The sequence below is a fragment of the Spermophilus citellus genome, assembly GCF_964194105.1.
Source record: "Spermophilus citellus genome assembly, chromosome: 7".
Taxonomy (NCBI): Eukaryota; Metazoa; Chordata; class Mammalia; order Rodentia; family Sciuridae; genus Spermophilus; species Spermophilus citellus.
Genome location: NC_138188.1, coordinates 25,004,275 through 25,026,197, shown reverse-complemented (window position 1 = coordinate 25,026,197; position 21,923 = coordinate 25,004,275). Strand labels below are relative to the sequence as shown.

General features: G+C 38.2%; 1 pseudogene across 1 annotated transcript; it reads right to left on the bottom strand.

The window, feature by feature from the left end:
• Nucleotides 1-2,823: 2,823 nt before the first annotated feature.
• On the bottom strand, nt 2,824-4,205 carry LOC308652747 (peptidyl-prolyl cis-trans isomerase G-like; annotated as a pseudogene). Its single transcript has one exon. The product of its transcript is annotated as a peptidyl-prolyl cis-trans isomerase G-like (transcript).
• Between the last annotated feature and the right edge of the window lie 17,718 nt (nt 4,206-21,923).

Sequence of the window (21,923 nt, the reverse complement as noted above, 5' to 3'; positions counted from 1 at the left end):
ATTTCAAGTTTATTAAAACATTGGCAGTACAAATTATCTAGGTTGCAGACTTCAACTCAATGAAGTCCACATTTAAAAACATAATAAAAAGACAAACATAAAACAACTCAAAAAAAAAAAAAAACAAAGAGGAGATTCATTAGCAAGTCTCTAAAACTTAAATATTGAGACAGAAAGGAAATAATGTTACACAACTCACTCATCCATTTTTGTCTTCATCTGTTCCAGGGATTGATTCATGATCAAATTTTTTTAAATTTTTATCATGTTTATGGTCATTTTCTTGATCCTTTTGTTGTAGCGACAAACAAGGCAAGGCACGGAAGATAGCAGAAAACAGTGTTATTTGGCTGCAGCCAGGTTCAGAGGGCACAGCTTTTGCTGTAATTAATGAATCCCCTGAACCCCGAGTTCAGGGAGTTTCAGAGTTTTATACACAGCATGTAAGGGGAGGGGCTCAGAAGTTCACATAAAACCAGCTTTTCTTTCTCTGTTCTGGGCAAGTTAACTCTTCAAGGACAACACCTGAGAAGGGGAGAGTTTCTTCTCTCCTTTCTTTCCTCCCCCTGCCAGCTGTTACCATGGAGCCCATTTGTAACTTATCTTAAAAATGTAGACATCTCTGTGAAGCCCCAGCTCAAGGCCAGAAGCCTATGTTTGCATATTTCTTCAAAGTACTATACTGAATATGTTTGTGAAAAATTAGTAAGGGGGTGTCCAGCACCTGGAGTGCTGGTATCTTCTCGGCCAGTGGCCAAATAAACAGGTAACATGAAAATAGTAAGTTTATCTACATTGGACTCTTTCGCAGAGACTCTTTTGCTGACAGTCCTAAAATCAGCCATGGTGAAGAGGGCTTTTCTGTGGAGAAAGGGGGTGCCACTTCACTTTGATTTTTGGTTTTATTTTTCCATTGGGGATCTGGTCTTCTCATTCTTATTTTTCAATGTGGAGGGTTTTAATTAATTGTCCTGACTGCTTTTATTTATTTATTTATTTTTAATTTTTGAGAATGGACTTTGATTCTCTATTAGACTTTTTTTCCTACTGTAATTATTTGAGCTACTATGATCACAACTTTTATTTTATTTTATTTTATTTATTTTTTAAAGAGAGAATGAGAGAGAGAGAGAGAGAGAGAGAGAGAGAGAGAGAGAGAGAGAGAGGGGGAATTTTTTAATCTTTTATTTTTTAGTTTTCGGTGGGCACAACATCTTTGTTTGTATGTGGTGCTGAGAATCAAACCCGGGCAGCACGCATGCCAGGCGAGCATGCTACCACTTGAGCCACATCCCCAGCCCTGATCACAATTTTTAGAGTACATTCTTTTCTCACCCTCAGTATTTTCTTTCCTGTGTGAATTCTTACTTTCTTGTTTTCTATATTTGTCTTTGTTTCTGTTTTGACTGTCTTCTCTCTCTGAGCTCCATGAATCTGTTCTTCTCCTCCTATCTTTACTTCTCTATCTTCCTGGTGTTGCTCTTATCTCTTGGCTTCGTGACCTTTCTCTTCTCTACTCTTGCTCTCTGTATCTATGGTACTCTTTGCTTTTGCTTCTATCTCTGTCATAGCTTTGAAATTGCACTCTTCCACTCCAGTCACTACTTCTGTTTGTTTCCTTGTTCTACTGTTGTAACTGTCTTTAGCTTTATTATATCACATTCTCTACTCCAGGACACATCTATCCTTTTCTTTTACTGTAAGGAACAGTGGAAAAGCTCCGTAAACTCAACAAGCCAAAACAACCGTTTACCTGTCCGAGATTTTATTAGCAGGACAGTAGTGGCCAGTCACAGAAGACAAGGGGTGGGGGGGGAGAGAAGAGAGGGAGAGAGAGAGGACCAGAAGGGGAGAGTAAGAGAGGGAAAGAAAGGGAGAGTAAGAGAGGTAAAGAGAGAAAGGGAGAGTAAGAGAGTAAGAGAAGAAGCACGAACAGGGTGTTTATATTTATGGGCTTAACACAGGATGAGAAGGAGCAAGGTGAGTGGGCTGCTACTTTTTCATTGGCTGAGAGTTCGCACCACTTCAGGGATTGGAGGTGTGCCATTCAAAGTTCGCGCCATTCACAAGGATTGGAGGTGATGGTTCGCAAGCCATTCAGTGCGTCACAGACCTGAGCTCCGAAAGAGAGGCGCTCCAGGCACCATCTTTACCAACATTTACTATGATCATACTTACTACTTTTGGATTCTGTTTAGACTTTTCTTTACTTCTACTCCTTTTCTGATCTTTTCCTTTAGAATCAGGCTGCTTTTCTTTTTCTTTTTAAAATTTTTTAGTTATAGATGGATACAATATTTGTATTTTGTTTGTTTATTTTTACGTGGTGCTGTGATTGAACCCAGAGCCTCACAAGAGTAAGGCAAGCGCTTTGCCACTGAGCCAAAACCCCAGCCCCTGCTTTTCTTTTTCTTTAACATTTTTTTTTTTAAGAGAGAGAGGTGAGAGAGAGAGAGAGAGAATTTTTTTTTTTAATATTTATTTTTTAGTTTTCGGGGGACACAACATCCTTGTTTGTATGTGGTGCTGAGGATCAAACCCGGGCCGCACGCATGCCAGGCGAGCGCGCTACCGCTTGAGCCACATCCCCAGCCCCTTTCTTTAACATTTTTATGATCCCTTTTTTACTCCTTGACCTCATCCTCTTTTCTTCATGTCTACTGTTTTGGATCTTTTTCCTTACTCTTAAATTTTTTTTTTTGTTGTTCTTATTCCTACTTTTAGATTTGCCCCTGAGTCCTGTCCCTTTCCTTCAGTTTGCTTTTATTATTTTTTATTTCTTTATTTATTTTATTTATTTATTTTTTATGTGTTGCTGAGGATCTAACCCAGTACCTCACAAGTGTGAAGCAAGCACTCTACCACTGAGCTATAACCCCAGCCCCTGTTTTTATTATATTTATCATCTTTCTCTGAGTTTCTTCTGATGTCTCTCTTTGCTGTTGGACGTATGGTCTTTAACTTTCTTTTCCCTTTCATTTTTTCTGTTTGAAGTCTCAGACACATGCCTGCGATCAGCTATTTTTCTCTTTTACTCTACCGGACTCCTTTGGTTTTATTTTACTTCATTTAATTTGCTCTTATCCCCTTTGATCCATCTTTCACCACTTCATAATGCTCATTCTTTGAGCTCTCAGCATCTCTTGCCTCCAATGTGGAGGAGTCTCACCATGTCTGAAACATCTGAAAAGATCCCTTGATCTGGATCTGGAAGTTGTTCGGTAATGCCTTGGTCCTCTTCCTTTAATTTTCCTGCCAGACCTAGTAACTAAGAGATGTCTCTGGTATGAAGCAGCCTGGGAATTAGGTAGATTTCTCTCTCTCTCTCTCTCTCTCTCTCTCTCTCTCTCTCTCTCTCTGTCAGCTTTAGGAGGACTTTTTCTCATTAAGAATCTATTTTCTGGTATACGAAGGATCTCTTCCGGATAGATAGTAGACTGGGGTTGTGCTTCAAGATTTTCTGCTTTACTTTCACTAGATGGGCTTTTTTTTTTCTTTTCTTTCACTTCTCTTTTTTCTTGTGTTTTTGGGAATTTTTCCTATGTTTCTTTTTTCTTTTTTTTGACTTCTCTTCAGAAGCACTTTCAGAGTCAGAAGCATCAGAAGAGGACTGAGAATCTTTTGAGCTATCTGAATCACTGGATGACAATGAGGAAGATGATGATGATGACTTATGCCCTTTCTTTTCTTCTTTCTTAACTTTACATTTGGGAATTTGTTCTCCACAACTCAGCATCTGTACTTGAGCAAATAGTTTGCTAGATGTCATCTGTTTTCTGGATTTCTCTCTCTCTTACAACTTTTTGGCCAGAGATCATTTGCCCAAAAACAACATGATGCCCATCTAGATGAGGAATTGGTTTTGTTGTTATGAAGAATTGTGAACCATTTGTATCCTTCCCTCTGTTGGCCATTGACAAGAGAAATTCATTGTTGTGTTTAACAGCAAAACTTTCATCTTTAAAACATCCTCCATAAATAGATTCTCCCTTCCTCCATTTCCTTCACTGAAGTCACCACTCTTGAACCATAAAATCCTTGATATCTCTGTGGATGAGACAATTCTTATAATGCAATGCCTTCTGAGTTGATTTCCCTGTCCCCTTTTCACCCACAAAGACAATGAAAGTCCTTGCTGTTTTGGGACACACATCAGAAAATAATTCAAAAACAACTCTTCCAGCAGGTTGATTATTAATGGCAATTAAAAACAAACAAACAAACAAACAAAAAAAAAAAAAAAAAAACAACTAGGAGACACTGAACCCATGGTTCCAATGTAGATTTTAAATTGAAAAAAGAACACCAAGGGCAATTGATTCAATCCTTTGCTCCTAAACCTCTACAATTTCCTCTTCCCTGGGTCTGGTCCTTTAAAGCGCTTCAAGTCTACCACCATCAGAAAAGGTGCTTAAAGCCTACTAACTGCCTCCTTCCCCAGGAATTTTATTCTTTACCATGTTAGGATTGTGATTAAAAAATTATGGCACCCATGGGCTGGGCTTGTGTCTCAGTGGCAAAGCGCTTGCTTTGTACATTTGGGGCCCTGATCCTCAGCCCCACATAAAAGTAAATAAAAACAAAATAAAGACATTGTGTCCATCTATAACTAATTTTTTTTAAATTATGGCATCCACTGATTTTAAACCATGCTTGTCACAATACCTCATCCATTTGAAACTGATGAAATTGATTTGCTAATGTTTTACTTTTAATATTTTTGGATAGTAAGTGATATTAATTTTGATTTTTTTTTTTTTGTGTATTTTGGTATGAGGTTGTTCTAACTTTTAAAACTTAGGAATGAGGGGACTGGGAATATAGCTCAGGTAGTAGAGTGCTTGCCTTGCATGCTCAGGGTAGGGGGTTCAATCCCCAGCACCATAAAAATCAAAGCAAAACTCTGGGGATGTGGCTTGGTGGAAGAGTGCTTGCCTAGCATGTGTGAGGCACTGGGTTCAATTCTCAGCACCACATAAAAATGAATAAATAAAATGAAGGTATTGTATCCATCTACAACTAAAAAAACAAAACAAAAATCAACAACAACAAAAAACTTAGGAATGACTGATTGTAACCACATATAGTAAGAATCCTATTAGTTATGGCCCAGATGCTACCTCTCATGTGACTCTTCTGGAATTTTTGTACCAAATTGTTATTTTTGTTTTATCAACACTAGTCATAAAAACATACAAATTTCCAAAGTTTCTGTGCTTACTGTTCTTTCTTGGATATACTTGACTAGAGCATATCTTTGAGTAATTATTTCAGAGAAGGAATTGGACAGCAAACTTTCTTTTTCTTTTTCTTTTGTTCCTTCCTCTCATTTGAATGTCAGTTTGGCTGGGTATAAGATTTTAGTTTCAAAAATTATTTTACCTTGGAAGTTGGAAATTATTTTCTTTTTCCTTCTTGCAATAAGCATAGCAAATGAGAAATCTGATGTGTTCTGATTCTTATTCTTCAATTTTTTCCCTCTAAAAGCTTTCAATATTCTTTTATATTGTTACCTTTGGGATGTCCAGATGAAGTCCAGGTCTTTGGTGTGCCCAAACAGAGAATTGAGCAAGACACACAGAAGTAACAGGCAAAGTACAGATTTATGGAAAGTGAAGAGAGAATTCTGTCAGGTACTGTGGAGTGGGGAGGGAGAGAGAGAGATAATAAAGAAGGGAGAAAGATGGGGTGAGGATTAAAGAGAGAGGAAAAAAGAAAGAACGGCTCAAGGCCTCAACGTCTGGAACTTAGGGTTTTATATTTTGAGCTGTGGGATGTTCTCTTCCTTATAGGAACCTGATTGGAGACCTCACCCCATTTGCTGTCATTGGTTAATTACCTTATGATACCTGATCAAAGTATATCACCCCCATTGGTTACTTTAGAAAATCAATTAGAATACTGGCCACTTTACCCCCCCACCCCTTGATCATTTTATTTATTTATCTATCTATCTATCTATCTATTTATTTATTTTTGTTTTAATTATTTACACATGACAGTACAATGATCTTGACATAGCATACATTTGAATCAGATGGGGGATAATTTCTCATTTTTCTGAGTGTACAGGTTGCAGAATCACATTGGTCATATATTTATTTATTTTAAATATTTTTTAGTTGTAGATGGATGCAATACCTTTATTTGTTCATTCATTTTTTTATGTAGTTCTGAGGATTGAACCTGGGCCCCCACATGTGCTAGGCAAGTGCTCTTACCACTGAGCCACAACCCCAGCACCCACCTTGGTCATTTTAAAATTTGAAACTGCGCTGGAGTTGTCATGGTGATAAGTCCTCCTTGGTGGGAGTTGTCATGGTAATGGGATTTATTATAAACAAGGACCAGATGCCTCTCCTTGTCCTGTCCTCCAGCAGCTTCTTTCTTATACCCTCTCTCTGCCATCTTGGTGCACCTGAACTCCAACCTAACATTATCTCTTTATCCTAAAAATTTGCCATAATGTTGCTACAATGCAAGTAGACACTTTTTTTTTAATTTGTCCTGCTTGATTCTCTGTGGTGCCTCAGAGAAGACTAGAGTCTCTTTCTCTCTCTCCCTCTCCCCTTCTCTTTCTCTCTCTTTCTGGGGGTGGTAGGGATTGAACCTAGGTCCTTACACATGGTACACAATGCTCTACCACTAAGACACAACTGCAGTCTAGACTTGAGTCTCTCTCTCTCTCTCTCTCTCTCTCTCTCTCTCTCTCTCTCTCTTTCTCTCTCTCTCTTTAAATCTGTTTTTAGTTGTTGATAGACCTTTATTTTATTTATTTATACGCAGTACTGAAAATCAAACACAGTGCCTCACACGTGCTAGGCAAGCGCTCTACCACTGAGCTACAACTCTAGCCCTTGAGTCTCTTACCTTAGACATATATATATATTTTTTAAGACCATGTCTTGCTTTTCTCTCTCTCTCTCTCTCTCTCTCTCTCTCTCTCTCTCTCTCTCTCTCTCCAGTGCCAGGGGATTGAACCCAGGGCCTTCTGCACACTAGGCAAATGGTCTAACATTGATCTACATCTGTGAGAAATTCACCTGTTCAAACCCAAAGAAAGTACTGAGACACAAAGTATACCAAAAAGCAGAGCTTTTGTTTGTTTGTTGTTCTTTTTAGATATATGTGAAGTAGAGTGTATTTTGATATATTATACGTGCATGGAATATAATTTATTAAAATTTAAAAGGATCCTAGCTTGTGGTTGAACATGATATGGAATCATACTGGTCTTGTATTCATTTATAAACATAGGAAAGTTATGTCCGATTCATTCTACTGTCTTTCCTATGCCCACCTACCTTCTCTTCATTCCCTTTTGTCTAATCTAATGAACTTTTATTCTTCCTTCTCCCCCTTATTGTGTGTTAGCATCTGAATATCAGAGAGAACATTCAGCCTTTGTTTTTTGGGGGGATTGGTTTATTTCACTTTAGCAGGATAGACTCCAATTGTGTCCATTTACTGGAAAATCGCCTAATTTCATTCTTCTTTATGGCTGAGTAATATTCCATTATGCTTTTATGTATCACATCTTTAAAAAAATGTTTAATTAGTTGTAGATATTTATGTGGTATTGAGGATTGAACCCAGAACCTCACAAATATGAGGCAAGCACTTTACCACTGAGCTACAGCCTCAGCCCCTCACATTTTTAAAAAAATATTTATTTTTAGGTGTAGATGGACACAACACAATGCCTTTATTTTTATGTGGTGCTGATCGAACCCAGGTCCAGCTCGTGCTAGGTGAGCATTCTACAGCTGAGCCACAATCCCGGCCCCTCACATTTTATTTATCCATTCATCTCCCGAAAGGCATGTAAATTGGTTCCATAGCTTAGCTATGGTGAATTGAACTGCTATAAATACTAATGTGGCTGTGTCACTGTAGTATGATGATTTTAAGTCCTTTGGGTATATACCAATGAGTGGGATAACTAGGCCAAACGGTGGTTCTATTACAAGTTTTCTGAGGAATCTCCATACTGAAAAAGCAAGACTTTAATGACAGTCTTGCAAGATTGGGTGTCTGGTATAGGAGGCACAACCCAGAGTGGTTACAATCAGCATTTTATCCCCCGCTAGAGCACAGGGTCCCTCTCCTGGTTCCTCGTTGGCTGAGTACTATGGTGTGTACAATCTTTCCAACTGTCACTTATGTTTTACTCTCTCCTGTTGGGTTATTTAATGAAATATACCTTTAGTTGTTCCCACCTCCCTTTGTTCTCTTGTGGCTGGAAGGCCTTCCTGGATTGAGTGCATTTGGGCTCTGTGAAGTTTATCAGGCTATGCTGGCCCTTTCTGCCTCATCTCCTGTTTGTCAAGGTGTTTTGAATCTGTCACACTAGATTTTTAACTGCTTGTAGCCATTTATTCTATTTCCTCTTTGGCTGATTTTACCAACTAGTTTTACATTTAAAGCTAAATATTGTATTCTGTAAATGGCTTGTTTCTCACACATCCACCACACAAGACTGTGTCTGGGTTGCCCTGGATGGCCTCAAACTTCCAGGCTCAAGAGCTCCTCCTCCCTGACCCTCCTGAGTATGTTGAACCCGGGTGAACTGGAAGAGCTATTCCTGTAAGTAAAGGGAGGGACTGAGGGACCATCCCAGCAGCTGACAAAGCTCTTTTTGTTTCAGAAAACTCCTACCTTCTCTCCCTGAAGAGCAGATTGCTCCATCTTGGTTCACTTTGAGAAAAATGAAACTGAATGCAATAAAATCACAATAACCTTGGTTATCTGGTAAGTCCCCCAGACTGCATGCCCAGACCCTTGATTCCACACATCTGCATCCTCTTTGTCAGGACATCTGTGGCACCATTGGTATAGGAGCCATGGTTGAACATGACTTAAGAACCTAGGGATTTTTACTCCTTTCTGATCTGTTTTAGGTTTTCATCTGTTTTTTGGCCTTGGTTTTGGGAATTCCCTCTGGTTGTCTTGTTTTTGTTTATATGTGTTACTGCCCCCATTTAAGACATGGGCAATACTGTGTTGATCCCATAGGTAGTCTGTGGGAAAGATCTTGGTTGAATGGGCCACCTATAGAAAAAGATGATGTTTTACTATAATATGGCCCTTGAATGGCTTTCTCAATTATTATACAATCTTGCAATTGGAATTGGTCTCTCAGAGATAAAGTAAATATAAGAAATTCTGTATGTCCTGGTCTGTCTGTTTTAAAGATTGTCGTATGTCAGCCATGGTTTGGGGGATTCTTTATGGTTGGCTATCTCTGTATTTCTTTTCTTTTCTTTTCTTTCTTTCTTTCTTTCTTTCTTTCTTTTCTTTTCTTTTTAAATTTGTTACTGGACCTTTAAGAAATGGGCCACACTACATTGATTTTTCTTTTTTTTAAAGCAGTGTTAGTGGGGCTGGGGTTGTGGCTCAGCGGTAGAGCACTCACCTAGCATGTGCAAGGACCTGGGTTCAATCCTCAGCACCACATAAAAGTAAATAAAGGTGTTGTGTCCAACTACAATTAAAAAATAAATATTAAGAAAAGCAGTGTTAGTGGATTTTTAAAAGCTGTCAGTGGGCCTCTATTTTATTAATTAACTAATTTATTTATATGCAGTGCTAAGAATCAAACCCAGTGCCTCACAAATGCTAGGGAAGTACTCTACCATTAAGCTACAACCCCAGCCTGATATTTTGATCTTTTAGTTGTCTCTTGAGAAGAAAGATCTCAGCTGAATGGGCCATGGATAGGTATAAGCCTATCTAAGAGAAAAATGGTTTACTGTAACACAATCTGGCCTTTGAATGGTTTTATTACACAATCTTACACTTGGTGTTGGTCTGTCAGAAGTAAAATATGAGAAAGAAATTCTGTGTGTACAGGAATTTCTGTAGTTTCATGATAAGGAGTCTGAACAGTCAAACTAAGTTGAAGGGTGAAAAAAGGCACTGCATCTAGGGTGCAAGGATAGCAGGACACCAGAAGAAAGGATTAAACAAAAGGTTTAAATCATTTCAACCCAGTGCTGACAGTCCCAGTACTGTTTCTCAGCTTGATCTTAGGCAGCCACAGATAATCTTGATGTGGGTAAAGAGCAGCCACAGATAATCTTGATGTGGGTCAAGAATACCAGCCCTCAGTTTAGTGGGGCCCTAAGCAATTTAGCAAGACCCAGTCTCTAAATAAAATTTTAAAAGGGCTGAGGATGTGTCTCAGTGGTGAAGCATACCTGGGTTCAATTCCTGGTATAAACAAAACAAAACAAAACAAAAAATATACCAGCCCTAGACTGGGGGAAAAAAATCCCAGGAAAGCTGCCTGGAGTTAGAAAAATGGACAAAGAGATTCTGGCCTCTGCCCTGCCTTCCAGCCCCTTCTGCCCATAGTGGGTGGAAGACTACTGGCTACAGAGGACATGGCAGTAGGTTCCAGCACTGTTAGTTTACAACCTGAGGACAAGAATTGACTCTCCTTTTAAAATCTGACAGGACACCCCATATGGCAAGGGGATATCCATCACTGGGGCAGAACAGTTTTTTTTTTTTTTTTTCGGGTACCAAGTATTGAACTCAGGGGCACTTGACCACTAAGCCACATTCCCATCCCTATTTTGTATTTCATTTAGAGACAGGGTCTCACTAATTTTCTTAGTGCTTTGCTTTTGCTGAGAATGGCTTTGAACTTGAGATTCTCCTGCCTCAGCCTACTGAGCCTGTGGGATTACAGGCTTGTGTCATTCTTGTTTTAATAGTATCCCAAAAAACTAAGTGCATGGGGAGACCGGCAGGATAAACAATTGCATCCAGAAAAGAAAAAAGAAAAAAAACAGAAACTAAAGCTAACCTGTATTTTGTTGGCAGCCTCTGCAAAGGGAACTTCTAGAAAGCTGAAAGAGAAGGATGGAAAGGGCCTGCTCCATTGAATATCAATATGCCTAGTATCACAAAAAGGCCCAAAAGGAGACTCCAGATATAAATAGCAAAGGGTATCTCACTTAAATTTGATGGCACTGTCATAATGATAAGAGATATACATCAGGTTAAAAAATATCCTGTGCTTCAACACCTAGAATGCAACCTGAGAGAAAAAAGATTAAGGTGCAATTTTGTATGTGCCAGATTTTCTGACCTTCTCATGGGATGAAATTTGTTATGTAAATTAAATGCACAGATAACATTCATAAGGATTGTTTTATTTATTTTGAGAGAGAGAGTGTGAGAATTTTTTAATATTTATTTTTTAGTTTTTGGCGGACACAATATCTTTGTTTGTATGTGGTACTGAGGATCAAACCCCGGGCCGCATGCATGCCAGGTGAGTGCGCTACCGCTTGAGCCACATCCTTAGCCCCATAAGGATTGTTTTAAAATATGAATTTAATAAAGGGTCTGAAACTAGAAAAAAAATATAAGAAAGCTATAGGTATGGAAATATATTTTATTACAGAAAATTAGATGATAAAATAAATGTTACTGGATGGGAAAATATTCTTATACTAAAGTCCAATATAAAAAAGAGAACAAAACTAAGGATGTAAACAAGTTGTAGAATGTCTAAGTAAGTTGCAGAAGGTTAGTGGAAGGTAAATCTCAAAAAGTTTATTTATTTGATTAAATTGACTATAATTGGCAAGGTTATTAGAATTTTAATGTACTGATATGAAGCAAAGTCTGAAATATCAATCTGCTTTTATCTATTAAGATAATTTTCTTGCCAAGTGTGGTGGTAAAAAAGGGCTGGGGATGTGGCTCAGTGGTTAAGCACCCCTGGGTTGAATTCCCAGTATCAAAAAAAAAAATTTTTTGTGTGTGTGTGTGCCTGTTAGGTATTATTACTTAGGGAAACTAAGTCTTAAATGAATTAGGGTTTGTACCTGTTGTAAAGTCTTTTAAATGATTACTTTGTAACTGGTTAAATAAACAACTGATATTTTAGGTTATTACAAAATAGTTCATAGCCTAAATATATGTGACTAGAGATATGTATACATTTGAGAAACATGTTTGTCTGAATTTGAATTTTTTTAAAGGGGGGGGAGAATGTTTTAATAATTAGTTTTCGGTGGACACAACATCTTTATTTTATTTTTATATGGTGCTGAGGATCGAACCCAGCGCCCTGCACATGCCAGGCGAGCGTGCTATCGCTTGAGCCACATCCCAGCCCCCATTTGTCTGAACTTTGTAAAATGAAAGTTTAGTAGGTTTACTAGCAAGGTAACCAATAAGTACTCTTTTATATATTGTATCTGACATAGAAGTGCCACACTGCCATTTGAAGACTTGGCTTATATCTGTTAGCTTTGACTAAGTCTATTCCTGATGATTAACATTGTTTTCTAAATGTTTAAGAGATTTAAGATTATCCTTTAACTCTTGCTAGTACTGCTAAGCCATTGAAAACCTGTGATTATTGTTACTGTACACTATCGATTCTAAACTTCAAAGTTAAACTTAGCTAATATAAGGCCATCTGTGTAATTGTGACGCTAACCATTACTGGCTTATTTGTATTACTAGATATTGAGAGCCTTCCATGGACTGTATGTAGACTATATTGCACATTGTAGTCTAGTGAATAGGATAATCTGGTGTCTTGGAACTTCCAGTAGATATCTCCTCTGGTTGACTGCCCAGACACATTGAAGCCCTATTCTGCTCTGCCTGGTCCCACACAGCACCAGAGGTGGGGTGACTTGCTACAACCACCCAGTCAAATGGCCCCTCTGAGATGAGTGGGACCTGCCAGGATGCCCATTAACCTGCTGACTGCAAGATGTCATGAAGAAAAACTCTGTCCTTGAAATCTTACCCATGCCTTTGATGTACCCTCTTAAATAAACCATGGGAGCCATTTTCTAATTGTCCAATTCCAGCTCATATGTGAACTGAACCTATCATGTGCTCCAATCCTTTGAAATTAATTCTGACTTTGTCTTTTGTTCTTTATTAATTATTCTAGATTTTAATTTATTAGGTGGCTTACGCCCTCTTTGGCAGGAAGAAGAACCCCCTAATGAGGTGCTGGACAACTTCTCCATAATTAGATGCATTCATGCTTTTCAAGTATACAAACCTTTTAAAATATAAAGCTTGTAAGAGCACTTTACCAAGGTGTTAGTCTTTAAACTAAAATTGTAGCAATCATCTCCTTCAGATTTGTATAAAAATAACAAATTGTATTGGTATTTATGTAATTTAATGTTTTGTAATTGGATAAAGGTAACCTGTTATCAATAAGTTATATATAAATTTTTGTTACTCTTTACACTGGGATGGGAATTTAGATATATTTTTGGAAGTTAATAAGGGGGCCCTGATTTGTTCAGTTTTAACAACGTGAAACATGAAAACATTCTGCCACCTTTTCCACAAAAGGTAAGTTAAGAGCTCTCTTAGCTTTTCTGTTCATGTTTCAATTGTAATGTTGTATTATGTTAACTGATATTCAGATTGTCTCAGGAAATAATATATGAGAACTTTGTAGAATGACATTTTTAAAAAGGGCAAAAATCAGATTCAGAAATAAGATTTTTTAAAAAATTCTTTCTTTCTTTCTTTTTTAGTCATACATGACAGCAGAATGAATTTTGACATATAATACATACATGGAATGTACATACATCAATCATATTGTCTATTCTATTCTGCTGCCCTTCCTATCCTCCCTACTCCTCCCCTCCTCTCCCATCCTTTCTCTCTATCCAATCTAATGTGACACACTTTTTTTTTCTTTTTCTCATTACAACATCATATATGTATTCTGTATAACAATGAGGTTCTCCTTCCATCTTCCGTACAACTCCCCTTCTCCTTCTTTTTCCCTCCCACCTCTCTTCACTATTTAGTAGTAGTCTTCTTCTCATGCTTTTCTTCCTTATCCCATTTTGAGTTACCCCCCTTATATCAGAGAAGACATTCGGCATTTTTTTTAAGGGATTGGCTAACTTCACTTAGCATAATCTTCTCTAATGTCATCCATTTGTCTGCAAATGCCATGATCTTGTTATTTTTTAGTGCTGAGTAATTTTCCATTGTGTATAGATGCCACTTTTTTAATCCATTCATCTATTGAAGGGCATCTAGGTTGGTTCTACATTCTAGCTATTTCGAATTGTGTTGCTATAAACATTGATGTGGCTGTGTCCCTGTAGTATGCTCTTTTTAGGTCTTTTGGGTATAGTCCAAGAAGGGGAATAGCTAGGTCAAATGGTGGTTCCATTCCCAGCTTTCCAAGGAATCTCCATACTCCTTTCCAAATTGGCTGCACCAATTTGCAGTCCCACCAGCAATGTATGAGTGTACCTCCCCCTCCCCATCCTCGCCAGCACTTGTTGTTGTTTGACTTCATAATGGCTGCCATTCTTATTGGAGTGAGATGGTATCTTAGAGTAGTTTTAACTTGCATTTCTCTGATTGCTAGAGATGGTGAGCATTTTTTCTTGTATTTGTTGATTGATTATATATACTCTTCTAAGAAGTTTCTGTTCAAGTCCTTGGCCCACTTGTTGATTGGGTTATTTGCTTTTTTGTTGTTTAACTTTTTGAGTTCTTTGTATACTCTAGAGATTAGAGCTCTATCTGATGTTTGAGGGGTAAAAATTTGTTCCCAGGATGTAGGCTCCCTGTTCACCTCACATATTATTTCTCTTGCTGAGAAAAAAAACTTTTTAGTTTGAATTCGTCCCATTTGTTGATTCTTGGTTTTAATTCTTGTGCTATAGGTGTCTTATTAAGAAATTTGGGGCCTGCCCCCACGTGATGAAGATTAGGGCCAACTTTATCTTCTATTAGACACAGAGTCTCTGGTCTGATTCCTAGCTCCTTGATCCATTTTGAGTTGACTTTTGTGCATGGTGAGAGAAAGGGATTCAGTTTCATTTTGTTGCATATGGATTTCCAGTTCTCCCAGAACCATTTGTTGAAGATGCTATCCTTTCTCCATTGCATGGTTTTAGCACCTTTGTCTAATATAAGGTAGTTGTAATTTTGTGGATTTGTCTCTGTGTCCTCTATTTTGTACCATTGGTCTACACAGCCTGTTTTGGTGCCAGTACCATGCTGTTTTTGTTACTATTGCTCTATAGTATAGTTTAAAATCTGGTATCGCGATACCACCAATTTCACTCTTCCTGCTTAGAATTACTTTAGCTATTCTGAGTCTCTTATTTTTCCAGATGAATTTCATGATTTCTTTTTCTATTTCTGCAAGGGATGTCATTGGGATTTTGATGGGAATTGCATTGAATCTGTAAAGTGCTTTTGGTAATTCAGCCATCTTAAAAATGACCACACACTACACTTTGAAGCCTTAGAAAAAGAAGAACAAATCAGCAGCAAATACAGTAGAAGGCAAGAAATAATTAAAATCAGAGCTGAAATCAATGAAATAGAAACAATCGAAAAAATTGACAAAACTAAAAGTTGGTTCTTTGAAAAAATAAATAAGATTGATAGACTACTAGCCATGCTAACGAAGAGAAGAAGAGAGAGAACCCAAATTACCAGCTTATGGGATGAAAAAGGTAACATCACAACAGACACTTCAGAAATACAGAAGATAATTAGAAATTACTTTGAAACCCTATCCTCTAATAAAATAGAGGATAGTGAAGGCATCGATAAAGTCCTTAAGGCATATGAGCTACCCAGATTGAGTCAGGATGATACAAACAACCTAAACAGACCAATATCAAGTGAGGAAATAGAAGAAGCCATCAAAAGACTACCAACCAAGAAAAACCCAGGACCGGACGGATATACAGCAGAGTTTTATAAGAACTTTAAAGAAGAACTAATACCAATACTCTACAAATTATTGCAAGAGATAGAAAAAGAAGGAGTACTTCCAAATTCATTCTGTGAGGCCAACATCACCCTGATTCCAAAACCAGATAAAGACACTTCAAAGAAAGAAAACGTCAGATCAATATCCCTAATGAATTTAGATGCAAAAATCCTCAATAAAATTCTGGCAAATTGGATACAAAAACATATCAAAAAGATCGTGCACCATGACCAAGTGGGATTCATCCCTGGGATGCAAGGCTGGGTCAATATACGGAAATCAATAAATGTAATTCACCACATCAATAGACTTAAAGATAAGAACCATATGATCATCTAGATAGATGCTGAAAAAGCATTCAACAAAATACAGCATCCCTTTATGTTCAAAACTCTAGAAAAATTAGGGATAACAGGAAATTATCTCAACATGGTAAAAGCTATCTACGCTAAGCCTCAGGCTAGCATCATTCTAAATGGAGAAAAATTGAAGGCATTCCCTTTAAAATCTGGAACAAGACAGGGATGCCCTCTCTCACCACTTCTATTCAACATAGTTCTTGAAACACTAGCCAGAGCAATTAGACAGATGAAAGAAGTTAAAGGCATAAATATAGGAAAAGAAGAACTTAAACTAGCACCATTTGCCGATGACATGATCTTATACCTAGCAGACCCGAAAAATTTAACCAAGAAACTTCTAGAACTAGTAAATGAATTCATCAAAGTGGCAGGATATAAAATTAATACCAATATAGGGCTGGGGATGTGGCTCAAGCAGTAGTGCACTCGCCTGGCATGTGTGCGGCCCGGGTTCGATCCTCAGCACCACATACCAACAAAGATGTTGTATCCGCTGAAAACTAAAAAATAAATAAATATTAAAAAAATAAATAAAATAAAATTAATACCAATAAATCAAAGGCATTCCTGTATATCAGTGACAAATTCTCTGAATTGGAAATGAGGACAACTACTCCATTCACAATATCCTCAAAAAAAAATAAAGTACCTGGGAATCAACCTAACAAAAGAGGTGAAAGATCTATACAATGAAAACTACAGAACCCTGAAGAAAGAAATAGAAGAAGACCTTAGAAGATGGAAGGATTTACCTTGCTCATGGATTGGCAGAAATAAGACTTTTTAAGATTTTTAGAAAGGCCAGCCTCACCCAATTTAAGCTCTTCCTCTTATTCTCCATGTTAGGATGGCTCCAAAGTAGGCTAGCATTAAATTTATTTAAAGTTGTGATCTCAAAGTAACAGGAGATATAATATAAAACTTTTGGGGCTGGGGATGTGGCTCAGCGGTAGCGCGCTCGCCTGGCATGCGTGCGGCCCGGGTTCGATCCTCAGCACCACATACCAACAAAGATGTTGTGTCCGCCGAGAACTAAAAATAAATAAATAAATATTAAATATTCTCTCTCTGTCTCTCTCTCTCTCTCTCTCTAAAAAAAGAAAAAAAACTTAAAACTTTTGGGGGGGTACATGTTCTCACTGAGTTGCTTAGCACCTCAATAAATTGCTGTGGCTACCTTTGAACTCGTGATCCTCCTGTCTCAGACTCTTGAGAAGCTGGGATTATAGACGTGCACCACCACACCTAGTGATATTTAAGTAAAGGTTTACATAGCCTGCACGGTGGCTTTGTAATCAGAGAGGCTGAGACAGGAGGATTGAGAATTCAAAGCCAGTCTCAGCAACGGTGATGCACTAAGGAACTCAGTAATATAAAATAGGGCTGGGATGTGGCTCAGTAGTCAGAGTGCCCTCAGTTCAATTCCTGGTACACCCCACCAAAAAAAAAAAAAAAAAAAAAGTTTAGGTAAATTGTAAAAGGTAGTTAGGTTGGTAAAAGTGTGTGTTTTAATGTGTGTATGTGTGTGTGTGTGTGTGTGTGTGTTTTGTTTTAGTTATAGATGGACACAATATTTTTATTTTATTTATTTATTTTTATATGATGTTGAGGCTCCAACCCAGTGCCTCACACTTGCTAGGCAAGTGCTCACTGAGCCACAACACTAGCCCAGTAAAAGTCCAGTTGTAGCTCAGTGGTAAAGCGCTTGCCTAGCATGTGTGAGGCACTGGGTTTGATTCTCAGCACCAGATAGAAATAAATAAAATAAAGGTCATTGGACAACTAAAAAAAAAGTAAACTTGTAGGGCTTGGGTAGAGTGCTTACCATGTGTGAGCACTGGGTTTGATTCTCAGCTTTCCATACAAATAAATAAAAAAAAAAAAAGTTAATCCACAACTAAGTATGTGTATATATGTGTGTGTGTGTGTGTGTATTTTTTTAAAAAACAAAAATTGTATGTAAATAAGTTAATAAACACACAGTTCTTGGGCTGGGGCTGTAGCTCAGCAGCAGAGCGTTTGCGTAGCATGAGTGAGGCACTGAGTTCTATCCTCAGCACCACATAAAAATAAACTAATAAAATAAATGCATTGTGTCCATCTACAACTACAAAAACAATTTTAAAAAATAGGCTAAATAGACACCAAAGATACATTAGTGTTCATTTGTATTTTCCTTGTAAAATTTTATAACTGTTACCTATAAGTGTTTTGCAGAAATATTACTTGTAATAGAACAACCTGAGCTAATTTAAGACAGTAAGCCGGGCCTGGGGATGTGGCTCAAGCGGTAGAGCGCTCGCCTGGCATGCATGCGTGCGGCCCGGGTTCGATCCTCAGCACCACATACAAAAACAAAGATGTTGTGTCCGCCGAGAACTAAGAAAAAATAAATAAATATTAAAAAAAAATTCTCTCTCTCTCTGTCCCCCTCTCTCACTCTCTCTTTAAAAAAAAAAAAAAGACAGTAAGCCATCACCTACAGAACAGATAGGATATATTGCTGGCTTCCAGTTCTAATACTGATCCCAATTAAATGAAAGAGACAACTGTAAAATTACAGATATTTAAATTATAACCTGTTATTCCCACTTTAGGACCTGCGAGCTGGGTGTGGTGGCACACTCCTGTAATCCCAGTGGCTTGGGAGACTGAGTTCAAAACCAACCTCAGCAACTTAGTGAGGCTCTAAGCAACTCAGAGAGACCCTGTCTCTAAGTAAAATATAAGAGCAGGGGTTATGGCTCAGTGGTAGAGTTCTTGTGTATGTATAAAATACACACACACACACACACACACACACACACATGAATAAGGGGTGGTAGGAAAGAATGAAAGAATTTTGGATTGTGTAGAGGAGAGTGAGGGGAGGGGTGAGGCAGTGGGGATGGGAAGGAATGAGACATTATTACATTATATACATGTATGATTATCCTATTGGTATAACTCAGTACAATGTACAGCCAGAGGAATGAAAAGTAATGCTCCATTTGTATATAATTTGTCAAAATTCATTCTACCATCATGTGTAACTAATTAGAATAAAAAATTTAAAAATGAATAAAATAAAAGTATTGTGTCCATCTACAACTACAAAATATTAAAACATATAAAAATTGATGAAACATAAAAAAAGGGCTGGGGATGTGACTCAGTGGTTAAGCTCCTCTGGGTTCAATTCCTGGTACCAAAAACAAAACAAACAAACAAACAACATGGTGAAACCCACTTACTGAATATTTACTTATTTATTTATAATTTTTTTTAGTTGAGGTGGATACAATACCTTCATTTTATATTTTTGTGGTGCTGGGGATAGAACCTAGTGTCTCACACGTGTAAGACAAATGTTCTACCACTGAGCTACAACCCCAAGCCCATCTGCTGGATATTTAAAACCAAAAACTTGGAGACCAAAGTCAAGGAAGTAAAATGATCTAGGAAAAAGCAGCCAATATTTTGGCCCTTTTCCTCTAAGGTCAGCCAGGACCCAGAGAATGACAGGATGCCTCCAAGGGCTCTGTAACTCCAGTAAGTCTCCAGATCTCCCCTACAGAACAGGAAGCCAAGCAGTGCACATTCTGCAAAGAGGAGGTTCACTGGAAAGGGAAATGTCTGATGCTTCAAAAGTAAGCCACATGTGGTCAGCCAGTCTTTGACCCATCCTGGCAGATGGCAGAACAGGTAGAGGAAGGCTTAAGGAGCCAAGAGTCTTCTCGTATGTTCTTCAGAATGATCTCTGAGGATTTTTAGCTGACCCTAAGAGTAGATAAGAACAAGGTTAATTTTGACCAACTTGGTCTTAAACACCTGGCAGGAGAGTATGACCAAAGCAGTCATACACAGACATTTAAAAGGAAAGACAATTTTTAAAATGTTACTTAAGATCTACACTAGTGTCAGCCCTGAAAGAAAAGTGGCACAGAACTAATCACACACACACCTGGGATAAGAGGCGGGTTTATTGTCAGGAGCCTGACAAGACTGCTCTGCAAAAAGAGAGGGACAGCAGCAGCAACTCCCCTTGAATGTTACCTTTTATAGGCTAGAATCATGGCGTGCTAGGGGTGGGTTTAGTCTTGACAGACATAGTAGGCATCCCATGTTCTTGTGGAAGGCAAGTTTGTTTCTTGGGAAAGTTTTCCTATCTCTCAAAGGGGGAACAGGGAAACCAGCATGTCCCTTTATCTTCTCAAGGAGAGAACAGGAAAACCAATATGTCCCCATCTCAGGGGCCGGTAAATTGTCTACTATTTCTCAAGGAGAGAACAACGAGAGACCATTATGTCTCCAGGCCAGTAGGTTTTATCTCTCTACTTTCTATTTCTTGGGAATAAGAACAGTATTTACAAAGTGGGGGTTGGGAAAAGGAAGATGGCTGCAATTATGCTAACAAGCTCTACCAAAAGCAAGTAAAGCTGGAGGCTATAAAGGAAGGGTTCTTGTGTGGGAGTGCCTAATAAAAATGATCACAAAGGACACTAGAATCAAGTTTATCCTGAGTCAACTTGAGCCTGATCTAATAGACTCCAAATCCTCCTAATCTGTAGGTTAGGATAAACCTACAGATAAACACAATATGGTTTTCCCTTGTACGAGTTACTGTCTTCATGGTTTTAGAGACTGGGTGAAATATTTTTGTGCTAATTGTTTACAAAAATGTAATAATTCACTGTTTTTATTGTTATCCTAGCATGATACCTATCCTATGTGTGCCTTGTCCAGTCACCCATCAACTGCCACTATGGGCCTTTGGACTGCCCTGATGCTAAATACCTTTAACTGTCCATGCCCCACCTAATAGAGAACAAGGACTTCAGGTAACTTTCCCCAACTCTGCCCTCTGTCAGCAGGCAATATGTCATCACCCATATTCCATAGAAATGAAATGTAGAAATCGACAGTGGGGAAATATAACAGTGGTTCACTTTATGCTTTGAATATAACCATTGCTGCTTTGCCACTGTAATTTTTTTTTTTTTTTTTTTTTTTTTTTGGTATTGTGGACTGAACTCAGGGGCACTTAACCACTGACCTCCTCCCGCATGTACCTCAATTAAAGGTGATGCCTCTTCTATAGTTGCTAAGGCCAAAAACAGGAGTATCACTCCCTAACCTCTCTCTCACATGTCATCTTCTATTCATTTACAATTCCTTTAGGTTTTCCTTTACAATATATCCAGAATCTAAAAACTTCTTACCATGGCATCTCCTCTATCATGTCCTGTCCAAGTCAATATTTCTGGCCATGGCTTTAAGCCTCCTCAAATCTCTCTTGTTTCTTCCTTGTTCCTTACAATCCATATTCACCAATAGTTAGAGTGAATCTATTAGCCCAGAGTCAGATCTGCTCAGAACCTTGCAACAATTCCCATTTCCTTCGGAAAAGAGGCTGATGCCCTCACAGTGAAGCATCAAGTCTTGATGTGCTTCTTTTTACTTCTATCCTCAATAGCTCCTCCTCTCCTGCTCTGTGATTCCTCAAACAGGCCAAGCACAAACCACCTCTGGCTTTTGCATTTTCTTTTCCCCCCTGCCTGTAAGGTCTCTGATCTTCCACCCTGTATCTATGGATAGGACTCACTTCCCCCACTTTCTCAGATCTTGGATACAGTCACCTTAAAGAGATCCTCCCTTACTCAACTAGTTAAAATTGCAAATTACTTGTTTCACACAAACTCTTCCCGGTTTTTTTTCTCTAGAGCGGCTTTTACCGTCTGATACACTACGCATTTTTCATTTATCTTTGTTAGGATGTGTAAACTCTACAGGGCAGAAATAATGTTTGCTGCGCTTCCAGGACC